This window comes from Coenobita brevimanus, chromosome 77 (genome assembly GCF_032717465.1).
Source record: "Coenobita brevimanus isolate Jiangsu-jjx chromosome 77, ASM3271746v2, whole genome shotgun sequence".
Classification (NCBI taxonomy): domain Eukaryota; kingdom Metazoa; phylum Arthropoda; class Malacostraca; order Decapoda; family Coenobitidae; genus Coenobita; species Coenobita brevimanus.
The window spans coordinates 8,103,598-8,114,803 of record NC_137030.1 but is presented as its reverse complement, the minus strand read 5'-3'; the positions used below and the strand labels follow the sequence as shown (position 1 = coordinate 8,114,803).

Below are 11,206 nucleotides of genomic sequence, written 5' to 3'. Positions count from 1 at the left end.
GATTTCTTCAAAGAGATGGCGCGAAAGAGGCAGCCTGACCCTGTGCAGAGGACCATGTCCACATGGGACTGTCGTAAGCAGCCATTACAGTTATCTATCTATCTATTGCCAGACACCTTAATCCCTTATACGGGGTGGCCACAAACAAATCGACTCCACGTCACCCTGTCCCCTGCCATTTCACTGCCCTGCTCCCTGTTCACACCCCCCTCATATACCTCTCCATTCCATCCCTCCATCTCATCCTCGGCCTTCACCTCCCTCTCTTCCTCTCCACCTCACTCACACTCTCCCCGTCAGTCTCTCACTCTCCATCCTCTCCACATGGCTAAACACCTCAGCGTGTTTCTCCTAATGCTTCCTATCACATCCACATCCACTCCACAACGCACCTTCACATCCTCATTTGTCAGTCTGTCTCTCCATGTGACTCCACAGGCTCCTCTCAAATAACCCATTTCCACTGCTCTCATTCTTGATTTGTGTCCCTCCAGTAACGTCCAAGCTTCATTTCCATACGTCAGAGTTGGTATCACAATACTGTCATGTAGTAACTTTTTCACTTCCATGCTCACTTCCCCGTTTCTTATCACTGCCTTCAAGGAACCAGCAACCTTTCTTCCTAGTTGTACCCTTTCAAGCACTTCACCTTCCAAACTTCCATCCTTACTCATCACACTACCCAGGTACTTAAACGTACTCACATTTTCCATTTCCTCATCATCCAACCTCACTGTACATTCACTGACTTCACCCCTCTCGAAGACGATAACTTTACTCTTCCCTACATTCACCTTTAAATTCCGTTCCTTACACACTCTCCCAAACTCATCCACCAAGCCTTGCAGCTCCCCTTCGTCTTCACCTCACAACAGAGTATCATCTGTAAACAACAGTACAGGGAGTTACCAAACACTGTCCTCTCTCATTGGGCCACTCCAACATCCACTACCCTACCTTGTATCTCTTTTATAAACCCATCCATATACAGATTGAACAATCATGGAGACATGACACATCCCTGTTTCAACCCAACCTTCAAATAGAAAAACTCACTCAGTTCACTATCCACACGCACTGCAGCCTTAGCACCCTCATACATACTCTTCACAGCATTCAACAACTTCTCATCTACTCCATATATTCTTAATACTTTCCACAATCCTTGTCTATCCACCCTGTCATATGCTTTCTCCAAATCCATGAAGGCCGCATACAACTTCTTTCCCTTCTCTAGAAACTTTTCCATTAAAGATCTAAGAATGAATATCTGATCTACACAACCTCTTTCTTTCCTAAAGCCTCCCTGTTCTTCCCCAACTAATTTCTCTGTTATTTTCCTACCGGTAACTCTGTTAATAAGTATCGTACCGTATACTTTTCCTATTACACTAAGAAGACAAATGCCCCTATGATTATCACACATTTCTTTTTCTACTTTCCCTTTGTACAAGGGAATAATAATTATACCTGACTTCCAATCATCCGGGACTCTACCTTCCTCCCAGGCCAAGCTGCACATCTTCCACATCCATTCTACTACTATCTCTCCCCCATGCTTCAGCATTTCACCACACTCCCATCAATTCCTGGGGCTTTCCCCGATTTAACTTTCTTCATTGCTTCCACTACTTCCATCCTACTGATCTCTTCCTATCTTCTCACCTCCCTCCTTCTCCCAGCCATTCCCCAGCCACTTATAGGTTACTCGCATTACTTTCATTCTCTATGTTCAACAATTCCTTAAAGTTTTCTCTCCATCTGCTCACTTTTTCTCCCTTCTCTACTAGTAATCTACCATTTTTATCTTTCACTCCCCTGCTAACTTCATTGGCACCCTGTCTGACTCTCTTCACCTCTTTGTTACATTCCCTCCACTTTGCACTCAAATTCCTTCCAAATTCCTCATCCACTCTCTTCTGACTCTCTTTTACTAATCTTTTCACCTCTCTCTTCCTTTCTATATGCAGATAAATCTCTCTTTCGTCTCTCAGATTCTTCAACACCCCTATTTCTCATCCATTCATTATATGCTTTCTTCTTTTGTGCCACAGCCTGTCTTACCTATTCATTCCACCATGCTGTTCCTTGCACCCCCTTTCGTCTTCTCGTCACCCCACACACTACCTCACATGCTGCACATATTTCTTCTGTGAATATCTTGCACACACCTTCCACGTCCCCCATTTGCTCCAGTTCATATTTACCCAATCGTTCCTCCACTTCTCTCTTGTATTTTGCTTTTTTCTTATCCTCTTGTAACCTTCCCACTCTCCTTACATCTACTCCTTCCTCTCGTCCTTCCCTTCTTCTATTTCTCCATTTTACTTGGACCTTGATTCTGACCACCACTTGGTGGTGGTCAGAAAGTCCACTTCCCCAACAGTTATCGTATAAGTGAATTTCGATAATTGTTATCATGAAACTGGGTATAACTTTTTAACTGATTGTTCTGTCGATTTGTCTGTTGTGCTTTACATAAACCTTTTTCTTACCACCTTCAACACAGTGTGATGTCATTTGGCATAAAATGGGTTTCATCTTAAAGTTGGATATTACTGTGGTGGCGGTATACATCCCCACCTCATCATCATCAAATATCTGGAGACCTTACTTCCAGGCTTTGAGGCCTGCCATTTTCCATCGCATTGAACAGTGTCATTGTTCTTTACTATCATTACCTGATAAACAAAAACGGAGAGAGAGAGAGAGAGAGAGAGAGAGAGAGAGAGAGAGAGAGAGAGAGAGAGAGAGAGAGACCTGAAATACCCACCCAAGGAAGAGACCCCGGAAAGGGCGCAACACCCACCCCAAGAGGAGGCCATGGGGAAGTTGCACAGGGGCCCCGAGCCGCACCCGCCCACGTCCCCAGCTACCATATGCCCCTCTTCCACCCAGTCAGATCAGCGGGAAGTGCATCGCCCAGGTGCATTACCCTCCGACCAGGACAACACTCACCAAACTCGGGGTGGGACTTGTTTTCATACAGTCCCAGGCCCTTGGTGGTAGCTTCCACTTTGACCTGCCACTAGAAGAGGAGGAACGACCACCGATCTTCCCAGTCCTATGTACCCCAAGGGGAGCAGCGGCACAGTAGCGTCCACCATATCTACTGTATAGGGAGCGTCCATCGGATCTCCCTCTTCCACCACCCACCTACATGAGCAGGGGCACGGTAACATCCACCGGACTTGCCGTCGGAGGAATGTCCATCGGACTTCCCCCATTTGTAGTTCCAGGGAAGGGAGCAGAGCCTTGGTAGCGTCCACTGGAGCATCCACCGGATACCCCTCGGCTGTAACTTTCCCCCAGCAGCAGGACCTCGTTAGTGTCACGTGCCATAGGAGCCGGGACGTCCTCTTCCTGCTGTCCCTGGGATGGGTGGTGCCCCAGTAACGTCCACCGGACTTGCCGGGTGGGAGGAACATCCGCCGGACTTCCTTCCTCCAGTACCTTGGGAGGGAGCCTTGGTAACGTCTACTGGACTTACCAGGTGGAGGGAGCATCCATCAGATCTCCTTCCACCACCCCAGAGTGGAGTTCTGGCAGCATCCACCAGACCTGCCAAGCTGAGGGAATGATCACTGATCTTCCCTCCTCAACTACTCCAGAGGCTCCCGCCAAGAGCATGTCCCTGGCTTGGCCTGCCCCTCCAGAGGCCGAGTGAGACACCCCTCACGCTTCCTCCATACCACTATGGGTGGAGACTGCTCCTCTACAGAGTTCCAGTTGGAGGATGTCTGGAGCAGACCTGTTGTGAGCCTGGGTGTCCTGCCCCTGCAGCCGAGCCCTCAATGCCCCCAGCAGCTGTTGGACTCCCCGGATGCAAGCGGCCGCAGGCCGCCCCTGACAGCCTCCCCCTCCTGACGAGACCGCAGCCCCTGACTCTCGAGGGGCACCCTGACGATCCCAGGCCCAGACCAGCCCAGACCCACCACCAGGACTCCCACCACAGCCGAGGGCAGGCACTAAGCAGCGTGCCTACTGGCCCTATTTGACATCAGTCCTGAGGGCCACCACACTCCTAAGGCCCCCACCAGGAAAGGGCCTCCCACAACGCTGCCCTTCAGCCTACACCGGACGCCCAACTATGCAGCCTGAGATGTGTGCCTCTCCTGAAAGCGCAACCCTGACAGCCCCCCTCCCACACCTGGCTGCCACCTGCACCTACCTGTGATTTAGATTTGTGTTATATAGTGTTGTATTGTGTTCCATGTATTGTGCAAGTCCACTGTATTTTTGTAAGGTAATATACGTGTAAGACTGGTTAGCCTGTGTTTGAGCCCTATTCCTTTGTTGCATGCTCTTGCCTGGTCCTGAACAAAAGAACCTAAGTCCATGGCCGTATGCTGAGTTCAAGAAGTTGAACCCAGAATACGCTGCATAACAAGACCTATTTATCCTTTGTGCTTATAGTACTTTCCTCAGGGGACCTATTTGTCTCATGAGCCCAGCTCACTGCATGGGCCTATTATCATGATACACCTATTTTTCTTTCGGACTGTTACGTCCCCACCCAACACTGCCACAGGCTCCAACAGCAGTAGTTCAGTACAGGAAGGACGTTCCCCAGTGAGTTGTTCTTCCTATGGTCAGCCTTAAGGTGTACAGCACAAAAGATCAGCTGAGGCGAAAATGAACACTGGCTCCTTAAAGTTCACTGTCTTTATTTTCCAAATAATTCCACTGAATGCTTTCCAACTTCACTTCACTGTTCTCACAAGCACTGGAGCTATACAAACTTTACTGACTGCTATTACACTTAATCCTTTTTTTTTTTTTTATGTGTCCGACTCAGGGCATAGGCTTCACAGCCTGCTTCCGAGGCCCAGCAGTCCTCCTACGTACCATACGCTTCTACATGTCACCACTTCGGCGCTAACACCCACCGTCCATATTGAATACATGCTAGGGCTGTCTCATACAGGACTGGTGTATTGGTATTAGCAGGGGTATTTTTACGACATGTCGGCGGGTCTTCTGGTAGGTCGGTAAAGTCTGCTTTGTATTAAATTCAAATCCTTAAACTGTTCCCTGCCCCAGCGGGGATTTGAACCTGGGTCTGGTAGGACTGCAGGCCACCTCTCTACTGATTGAGCCACCGCCTCCCCCCAACACTTCAGTGCTTGACAACACTTCACCGTTATTACACTTAATGATTGACAACACTTCACTGTTTTCACAAGTACCAAAAATATACAAACTTCACTGCCCTGACACTGCACTACACTCAAGCTGAACTGAAAACTGACTGAAACTGAAATAGTCTCTTCCTCATCCTTATATCAGCTTGCATTGTTCGAGAATGATCTACTTCACACTTCTGGTGTATTCCAGAGAGAGAGAGAGCACAGATGCCAACTCGGAGACAACCAAAGCATGCCAGTTTTCTTACATTACATAACACTCTAAATTATTTACCATACGGCACCCTCGTAGGGAGCCTCTGGGGTAGTGGAGGAGGGACGACCAATGATCTGTCCCACAGCCTGGCGGGCCTGGCTGACCCTGCTGAAGCTCCACTCCAGGGTAGAGGAAAGAGGTCCGGAGGACACTCCTTCCACCTGGTAGGTCCAGGGGACACTACCCAGGCTCCCTCCCAGGGTAGTGGTCGAGGGAGATCCGGGGGACACTCCCTCAGGCTGACAGGTCTGGGGGACACTGCCGGGGGACCACTTGTCCCGGGGACAGTAGCAGAGGAAAGCCCGCCAGGCTCTCTGGCTTCTGCGGCAGGTCTGGTGGAATCTGCTGCCCTCCTGCTGTCGGGGGAAAAGTGCAGCTGGGGGATGATCGGTGGTCTCTACCCCGGTGGCAGATCCAGTGGACACTGCCACGGGCCCACTGCCCTCCTGGGGACTGTAGCGAAGGTCGTCTGGCTGACTGTCCGAGACACCCGCTCCCAAAGTGGGTGGCAGAAGATCTGGTGGACACTCCTCCTACAGTAGATCCGGTGGATACTACTGTGCCACTGCTCCCCTGGGGTAAAGTAGGTCTGTGAGCTCTGGTGGTCGCTCTTCCTCTTGTGGAGGCAGGTCCGGTAGACGCTGCTACCGAGGGCCTATTTGGGACTGTCAAAGGGCAAGTCCCACCGATTCTGGCGAGCGCTCGCCCCGTCAGAGGGTAATGCACCTGGTCGGTGCACTTCCCGGGCTGCGTGGAAGAGGGGCATATAGGGTCATGGGGGAGATGAGTCGTTGTAGCGCAAGACGCCTATGCGTCTCCCCGTCAGCTCCTCTTCGAGTGGGGGTCACCTCCCTATGTCCTCCTCCTGGGTTTGTGGTGTCGGGATCGCTCCACCGGGTGGGTATTTCACATATAGTGATGCAATGTGTGTGATGCTGGCGCACCACAAACTGCACAAGGAAAGCTGCCCATCTCTGAATTCCCAGTAACATTTATAACCACATCAGTCTCAGCAACGTCATAAAATCGACCTCTTTGGCCATGTGTTACCTGAGTATTTTGAGACACGTTCACATACTGAAGACAACTAGTACTACCATTTTCTATGGCAGAATGGGTCTAGTGTTATCGTGACTAACACGAGAGATTATCGTACTATTGACAAAAGTATGGCTATATTCAGCATTGACATCAGGAGTATCCAGAAACAGCTTAGGAGCAAACAGTCAGCCTTTTTATGGATGGGTATCCGAACGTGGGAAGGAATCCATCCATATGTAACGTGGACCTTATGAGCTGTGCTTTGCGTACACCAGTGGCTGACAGAGGTAAAAAGGAAAAGGGGGATGAGCTTTATGAAGAGGGTAGAAGAGGTAGCGAGTACTGCCGAGCAGTCCTGCACTTGGGATCTCGTGTGCATAATGACAGTCGACCACTTGTACTGAATTTGCATATCGGAATACTGTACTTGGCTGCACAAACTCATCTAGTGAGACTCCATACATAAACGTGGTCATACAATGTGCGTTCTTCACGTGTCCTTGAGAGTTTTCCTCCTTAAGTTACATCCTCTTATCGTGTTTAAAGTATTCTCAAGTGGATTAAAAGATTAGAAACACGTCACAGGACACGTGTAGTTTCTCTGAAGGGCCAAATTTTGCGTGAATTACCATTTTACATTAAAATATGCTTTCAGTAATTATTTAAAGCTCGTCATTGTTTAAGCAAATTAAAACAGGACGTATAATTTCCTTACTCGAAAAAGATAATCTGTCTAACAATGTTATTGATATTCGCTAAAATATCCGACTGTCAAAACGTTTGTAAACAAACGAGAAATACTGCATGTTCATTCAAGTAACAAAATATTGTACAATGATGGTAACAAACTTTAACTTTTGTAGTTTATATTATTTAATTTAATTAATTTTTAAAGGACAGTCGTTTGTTACTAATAAATGCTTTTAATTCTAATATAAATTAATTCTTTATAATTGGTGTATCAAGAAGAATATCTGTGACGAAAATTAACATCAAGCATCATGGGAATGAAGGGGGCGGCATGGCTACTGTGACAGCTTTCGCCACTCGTTAGGGTACACGATAAGGTAAGAATGCAGTGATTAATCTGGATATAACCGGTATAAACGAGAAATAACCACTTAGCCACTCATGGGACGTTACCTCCTTGAATGTTAATACCTATCATGGTCGGTGAAGCTGAGGTTTCATAAGGATCGGAGACGTGGCAAGGGTAGGAAGGTGTTGCATCAGGTAAGCCCTTAATGTGTTCGTATTGCCAAGTACTTGGTAATTCAGTTTAATATTCTGCTCGGGTTTGTTTGTGTTATAGTGTGAGTATTTTTTGAGTAATTGGTGATCTGACAATAATGGAAGATAGAATCAGAAGTTTACTAGCAGACCAATGCAGTACCGGTAAATGCATTTTAGATTTCTCACCATTATGCCAGCTCTTTAATGACGAACATCAGTTGATTATGTACATTTTGGTTAAAGGTTTTACATATATTTGACATTTTATATAGTGTTATTTATTGGTAAGCAGGACAATATGGCAATACTAGATTTGCATTTTATCTTATGGTAAATCTTTTGTTTGCACAACAAAAAGTAGAACATTTTGTGCATAACAGTTTATAATGCTGTTAGATATGCACAATTTCAGCCGGTGGAAATTCATGTTGTTCATGTTGTTGGTAGGTAGGGGCACCCATCGTCCACCCACTTAGTGTAGTGATACCCAGTTTTAAGGGTCCCTTTAAATTGAATGGTAAGCCAAGTCATTTCCAGCAAACCAAAAAATCATGGACAATGCCAGGTGGTAACCTTATAGTTTACCAACATGTGTTTTCTGCATAACAGCAAGTGAGTTGGTGGAGGGTTAATGCCTCTTCCTGGAAAACAACTAACTAAAAATACAAACAAGAACCACGCACCAGGATTGACCAACAGGTGACGAGTAAGGACCGAACAAAGGACATAGCATGAATTGCGACGTGGAATCTAAGGGGTGCAAATGATGAGGTGAAAGTGAGAGATTGTTCAGGAGCTTGAGGGTGCAAAAGTGGATGTATGTGGATCAAGTGAAACTAGATGGAGAGGTGAGACTGTGAGAGAATGGGAGCATGGATGGGACATATGTGTGGGAGTGGATGAAAATGAGAGGGCAAAAGAAGGAGTGTGTACTGTTGTGTGCGAGAGGTGGAAGGAGAATTTAAGAGAGTGTAGATCAGTTGGCTCAAGGATTGTGTGGATAAGATTGGAAGGTGGACTAGAAATGTGGGTGATTGTGTTCTTACCTAATTGTATCTTTACAGGAATGAGTCAAGCTCGTACTGTCCTGTGTCTTAAACCATATTTATCGTACATATCCTTAAATTTGTGTTGTTTTGGCACACACTATTTCATTCGGTAATGCATTCCATTGGTCAGTTGCTCTGGGAAACTGAATTTCCTTACGTCTTTATCACCTCTCTTCTTATGCAGTTTTTTGCAGTGTCCTCTTGCTGATGCTTCTCCATGTGTTAAGTAATCATTTATGTTTATCTTCTCCTTCCCTGATATGCACTTATATAGCATTATCATGTCACCTCCTTTCCTTCGCTCCTGTAGTGTTGGTAGATTCAGTTTATTTAGTCTTTCTTCGTAGCTTAGGTCCCTTAAGCTTGGTATCCATCTTGTAGCAGCCCTTTGAACTTTTTCAATCTTGTCTATATGCTTTTTGAGATGACTCCAGACTACTGATGCATATTCCAGGGTTGGTCTAATGAATGATGTTATTATCCTTCTTAGCATGTCTTCATTTATGTATGTGAATGCTATTCTCATATTTGCAAGCAGTGTATACATGTTCCGTACCTTCTCGCTGATGTGGTCAGCCGGAGATAGTCTGTTATTGATAATCACACCTAGGTCTTTCTCTCTTTCTAATGTGTATAGGGTTTTATTTCCTAACTTATAATCCCAATCAGGTCTTTTTCCACTTTTACCAAACTTGATTACATGACATTTGTCCACATTGAATTCCATTTAGCCAACGGCCATACCACGTTGAGTACACCGCTTCCCGTTCGATCAGCTAAGTTAAGCAACGTTGGGTCTGGTTAGTACTTGGATGGGTGACCGCCAGGGAACACCAGATGCTGTTGGCATAACTCCCTACGTGTCCAGTGGGGTTGGTGGAGGATTAGTGCCCCTCCCTGTAAAACAATTAACTCTAAGCCCTCGGCCACCCCGTTTGGGATACATGGCGTCTGGCAATGGATGGATGGATGGAATTCCATTTGCCATGTACTACTCCATTCATGAAGTTTATTTAATTCTTCTTGTAGCTCTTTACAAGAGTCTGTGTTAGTAATTCTCCTTTGTATTTTTGAATCATCTGCAAACATATTCAGATAGCTCTCATTTCCAATGTTACTGTTTATATCATTTATATACACTAAAAACATGATTGGTGCCAGCACTGAACCCTGTGGTACTCCACTAATCACTTCTTTACATGATGAGTAGTTTCCTCTTAGTACTGTTCTCATTTCTCTTTTTATGAGAAAGTCTTGCATCCAACAAAACAGTTTGCCTCGAATTCCTCCTTGATGGTACAGTTTCCATAAAAGTCTTTGGTGTGGTACTGTGTCAAAAGCTTTCTTGAAATCTAAATAGATACTGTCCACCCATCCTTCCCTTTCCTGTATTGTGTTTGTTACTCTGTCATAGTAGCTCAGCAGATTAGTAACACATGATTTTCCTTTTCTGAAACCAAACTGTCTTTCTGTTATCATACTGTATTCTTCTGGATGGTTTACCCAAGCTTTTCTTATAAGCTTTTCTAATACCTTGCTTACAACACTGGTCAGTGATACTGGTCGGTAGTTGAGTGGATTTTGTCTATTTCCTTTCTTGAATAAGGGGACAATATTTGCTTTTTTTCCAAATATCAGGTAGTTTACCTTGACTCAAGGATTTCTTGAAAATAAAATAATGGTTTACTTAACTCCTTTGCACATTCTCGTAGTACCCAACATGAAATTTCATCAGGACCACTTTGCTTTTCGTCTGTCTAATTTACTAAACTCCTCCTGTATTAATACTTTTTCTGCTATTTGTATATCTGGTAGTATGTGTGGACAATGCATTTTCCACACACAGTCCCTCTCAAAATTTTTTTCTTTTGTAAAAAGCATTGGAAATTCTTATTTAGTGCTTCACAAATATCCTTCTTCTTGTGTATAAGTGGATTCCCCCGTCTCTTAATTGATTGTATTACATCTTTTACTTTGGTTTTGAGCTTCTGATATAGCTGTAAAACAGCTTTCTTTGGTTGATCACTACTTTTATTTATTATATCCTCCTCAAACTGTTTTTGGGCTTCCCTCCTTATTCTTGTATAATCAAGTTTCTTGCCTGTTTGTAATTATTATACGCCCTTTCACTATTATGTCTTCTGGTATCTATTCCACAACAAATCTCTTTCTTTTCTTTTTGATTTTTTACATTCTGGTATTGAAACCATTTCTGTATTTTCTTATCTGCTTCTTTGTGCTGTGGGATGTACTTCTGGGACTCCTATTTCATAAAATTCACAGGTAAATTTTTTATAAGTACAGCATTTAAATCTTGTCCTCTAAGTCTCATTTTCCCAATCAACTTCTAAGAAATACTTCTTTAGGTCTTGATAATTTCCCCTTTTTAGTAGTTTAGGCTCTTTTTTGTAACTGTCGTTGCTATTTACTATGTCATATGCTATCCTGAAGTTAGTAATTTAGTTCTGCATGATCGCTTG

General features: G+C 44.9%; 1 non-coding gene across 1 annotated transcript; it reads left to right on the top strand.

Annotated features, from left to right (window-relative positions):
• The first annotated feature begins 9,456 nt into the window (after positions 1-9,456).
• Positions 9,457-9,575, top strand: LOC145408549 (5S ribosomal RNA). Its single transcript, XR_013898941.1, has one exon. It is a non-coding gene; the product is annotated as a 5S ribosomal RNA (ribosomal RNA).
• The last annotated feature ends 1,631 nt before the right edge of the window (positions 9,576-11,206 follow it).